Here is a 4,819-nt window from a genome sequence, read left to right as displayed (position 1 = left end):
TTTCACACAGCAAACAACTCTTATCATTTAGGGATTGTGGGATCCATCCCAAAAATCCATGTTCCTAAACACCAGTCAAGAGTGAAATTTGTGAGCTGGTCTTTCTAAGAATGGCAGTCTCAGACTTGCTATGCTATGCTCTCTTCTGCACAGTCCACCCCCTCGGCTCTTGGCCAAGGCATCTTTACAGCAAAATCAGCACGCGCACCCCATGCAGCAGGTGAGACCAACCTGCAGTACTGATCTCAGTCATGCACTTTAGGGTTCCTCTGCTTAGTCAGGTAAAACAAATCCCATCAACCAGATGGGATTTCTAAGGTCTGTCTTATAAAGCCAGGTGGCCTTCTTAAGTTTTTGCATGAACCTTTTTTACCTGGTCCAGTGCATCAAATCATTTACAGGACAGCTCTGGCCAGTGAATTGAAGCCAACCTGAGTGCCTTCCAGGGCTGAGGCAGTCTCATGATAAGTGGGTACACACACAAGGAATACGACTCCAGAGGGCACATGCTGTATCCCTGGCAACGGAGAGTTAACAACTATTGGGACACCCCATTAGTCAGAAAGAGCAGGTTGACAAGGCACCCATTGTGACCCCCCTTCATGGGGCCTCCCACCATAGGCTTCCAGTTTAGTCCAATTAATGCAGTTCCGCCCTCGGCTTCAGAACGGCTGCCCGAGGCAATCAGTTACTAAAGCTCTGCTTGGCTGAGATAGCAGTTCACCTGCCTCAGGAGTGTGGACGACACCTGGAGGTGTGCTGCGTGGCAAGTGTCGGAGCTGGGTCACCCCCTGCCGTCCCACAGTCAGTGCTGTCAGCTGTGATCACAGGCTCGCAGTTCAAAGTGCTCCTAGCAGCTTGGAAAGGCAGCATGGGAAGAGTAGAACACTTCCAGGAGCCATTCTGTTCTGAAAGACAGACCATTAATGCCCTCACCCGCTCCCCTGCAGCTCCCCGGTGCTGGAGTTTGTATTTTCTTTCTGTTGTTTCAAAATCAGTGTACCCATTCAGCAATCACAAATTTACATTTTAAAAATCATCCCCTGCTGTCATCCAAACCTTTCACCTTGAAGGGTTGTATGCAAGAGGGACAAAAGTATTTTAACAGATAAACGTATTTGTACAACTTAACCAGAAAGACACAGCATGTTTAGGAATTGGTCAAAGATGAAATCCTGAATTTTCAAGAATTTTCAACATGGGCTTATGCTTATCGTGAGCAGAAAAGATCATTCACTTACTGCTGCATTTAATAATCAAATTGCCTCACTAGGGTGTGTGACCCTGGAGAGAGGGGAGAGGAGTGAGGTCATCAGTCTGTTGTTGCAAAGTGCAACTAATCAACAGCAGTGAGGCATCTCCAAGAGGGGGTTGAGAGTTGATCTGTCATGAATGAGCGAAGAGGTCACAGACCCTGTGACGTGCCCTCCTGCACCTGCAGCTTTCAACAACAATCTCAAATTAGAATGCAAGAGGTCTCTATACCAGGAATACAGAGCCTATCAGCAGCTCCAGTCAGATGGTCCCATCGGAGCATAAGCTCTTTCTTGTGGACATTTGTAGGTGACCCAAACAGTCCAGCCAGAATCCATGACGTTCTCTCATAGTTTAGGGCCCCAGAGAGGTGTCCTGCATCCACCACAGTCCCAGAGCCCAAGCCCTGTTCATGGGGCCTGTGCATGCTTTCATTTCAGCACAGCTCCAGCAGAGGCCGAAATAGCCTATGGCAGATGGTACCAGGTTTCTGCTCAGAGTCAGAAGTAGGCAGTTAGGATCAGTGAATTCAGGATTCCAAAAAGGCTAAGGGCATGTCTTTGGCAGCAGGAAAGGTGAGATGCTGGAGGGCCAAAACGCTGTGTTCCCAGTCCTAGGGTCAAGCAAGGCTTTCCTAAGCCCTAGCGTCTTGTCATTCTTAGAGTCCAAGTTGACCCACTCAAAAATATGCACAGCAGGCCAGAAAATCATAAACCTGTAGGGTCAGATTTTACAAGATCTGATATGATTTACAAGAGGCCAGTAAGCAATAAAAACTGCTTTTTAGGGCCGACCCTGTGGCGCACTTGGGAGAGTGCGGTGCTGGGAGCGCAGCGACGCTCCCGCCACGGGTTCGGATCCTATATAGGACTGGCTGGTGTGCTCACTGGCTGAGCGCGGTGTGGGCAACACCACACCAAGGGTTGTGATCCCCTTACCGGTCACGAAAAAGACAAAAAATAAAATAAAAAATAAAACTGCTTTTTAAAACTCCAAAAGTGTTTTCATCTGGTGACTGGCTCTCTCTTCATGTTGACTGCCTTTTCCCAGAGGCTCCAAAAGGCAAAAATTGTAGTAAAATTCATCAGTATGGAGACTTAGTCAAAGTATCCTTTTTGAAAACTCAATAAAGTTTAAATTATAATTTGCTCCTCAGTGGCAAAATGCAAGCAAGTTGTGCTACACTAATATTTTTCTTTTTTTGTTCAGTTTTCCCTGATTAGAGTGACCACTACACTTTTCGTCAGTTCTTACCAAACATCCAGATGCAATATCTGCAAAATAGGAGCACAAAGCTATTAACAACAACAAAAACCTCATTTTCTTATGGCAAATTCACTCAAACCCCTAGCAGTAAATTCAGCATTTACAGGGTTAACATTATAGCTGCCAGGAAATCTTGCCTGGAATCCAAGGAGGGAAGAGTGTGAAAAATCTGATGAATTGTGGGAACCTCCCCTCCTTTTCTCTCTGTTTTTTTTTTTTTTTTTCCTCCCACTTGGAGGAGAGATCCACACAAATGTTGAACATCTTTGGCCCACCCAAAGCTCACCTTTGGGAATGGCTGGCCCTGTTTTCCTCCCAGCTGGAGGAGAGAACAAAACCAAGGCATCAAGCAGGCTAGGATTTCCCCCCTCACTTTGGCCAACACTGCCAAAAGCAGCCAGGGGACCCTGCAAGCCAATTCTTCTGAAGTTGGAGCTGTCACTTTCCAATTCTGTAGGTAAATTTTACCTGTCACAACAGACAGCAACTCAGCTGCTGTTTTATACCATCCTTATCTCCACAGCCACCCTGATACCAAACGTTCATCTTCTCCTGTCCCCTCAATCTGCCTTCTCTCAAACAGCACTTTCACCATATTTCAGAGTCAGGGTCTTTCTAGCAAGGTCCATTTCTGATGCTCTGTGCCCAGGGTCCCCACAACCACCCCCAGATTCAGTGGTTCACTAGGAAGACTCACAGGACGCAGCATATCATAGTACTCATAGCTGTGATTTGGTAAAGTGAGAGGACACAAAGCAAAATCAGAGAAGGGGAAGGTATGTGAGGCAGAGTGTGAAGGAACCAGGTGCAAGTGTTCAAAAATCCTCTCTCCGTGGAGGCAGTAGAACCCACTTAATTTCTCCAGCAGTGAATTGTGACAACAGGTGTGAAATGTTGTCTATGATTGGAAACTCATCTGAACCTAGGCGCCCAAGGGTTTTACTGGGGTACCCGTAGGTACCTCTGCCTAACATGTACCAGAATTCCAGACTCTCAGAAGGAAAGCAGGTGTTCTGCATAAACCACATTGTCTGGACAAACGAGTTTAGCACAATGAGCCACTCTTACCATTTAGGAAATGGTGGGAACCCTTCCAAAATCTTAGGTTCGCAGACATTAGCCAAGGGCTAACCTTGCAAGCAGGTCTTTCTACAGATAAGGAGACTAAGAAGGTATCCCCGGTCTTCCCTGGGTCCCTCTCACAGGAGACAAAATGGAATACCTGAAGCTTAAGATTTTGGGAAAACTAAAACTGCTAGCTTATCATTAACTGAAAAATGTAGTTGTGCAGAAATTGAGTAGCCAGTTAAGCAGAAAGTAATAATAACTTAAACGATAACCCAAGACGTAAGTCAAATGTTCAGTTCCATTGAAGTCCGAAGATAACATCACTGATACGTATCTTTGAGTTGTCTCGCAGGAAACAAAACCCCCACCAGATGGAAACTGCCAACCACATGCTGGCCACAGTCACATATACCCCAGACTGGTAAGAGCCAGTAGACTGATGATTAGGATTCTAGAAACATCTCTTTGCTGCCTAAAACTCAGCCGATCAGAGGTATCCGTGAGCTGATTATGCACCCCCAAGCCCAACTTATGGTTTTTGCTTTTAAAATCCCTTGCTCAGCAGTTGGCTGTGGCCAGGCTGGCCGGTTGTCATTGTGCTCCAAGGAGAGGTGGCATGGCGTGGACTGTGAGCCAGCTGGGATCTGGCACAGCCACGGCTGGCATGCTGGTGTGGAAAGTGGAGGACTATGTCCTCAGGAAGGACTTCCGGGACTACCTCATGAGTATGCACTTTGGGGACCCAGTAGCCAACTGGGGTCTTCCCATTGCTACCATCAATGACATGAAAAAGTCTCCAGAGATCATCAGTGAGCGGATGACATTTGCCCTCTGTTGCTATTCTTTGACATTCATGAGATTTACTTACAAGGTGCAGCCTCGGTACTGGCTCCTATTTGCGTGCCATGCAACAAACGAAGTAGTCCAGCTCATTCAGTCAGGATGGCTTATCAAACACGGGACGTCTAAAAAGGCATCTGTAGAACAATGGAGAATGAAGACCAAGCTCTTTAAAGAGACGGCATTGCCAGCTACTGCTGCTGAGTCACAGATTTCATCATCGTGAATAGTCTTGCTAAGGAAATGTGCCGACTGCTATTTATACCAACCATCCTATTTTTATAGAACGAGCTGAGTCCTTGAACCACCTCTCTGCTGCCTTAAAAGTACTGAATATTTTACTTCTTTTCTTAAAGAGTAGCTCACAATATGCAGTTAATTGAATAATTTT

At 46.3% G+C, this 4,819-nt stretch overlaps 1 pseudogene; it reads left to right on the top strand.

Moving 5' to 3' along the window:
- The first annotated feature begins 4,252 nt into the window (after positions 1-4,252).
- On the top strand, positions 4,253-4,654 carry LOC103582329 (annotated as a pseudogene).
- Positions 4,655-4,819: the final 165 nt, after the last annotated feature.

Source organism: Galeopterus variegatus, unplaced genomic scaffold (assembly GCF_000696425.1).
Source record: "Galeopterus variegatus unplaced genomic scaffold, G_variegatus-3.0.2 Scaffold15723, whole genome shotgun sequence".
NCBI lineage: Eukaryota > Metazoa > Chordata > Mammalia > Dermoptera > Cynocephalidae > Galeopterus > Galeopterus variegatus.
Note: the sequence above shows the minus strand (reverse complement) of the source record. Positions and strands in the feature narration are given on the sequence as shown.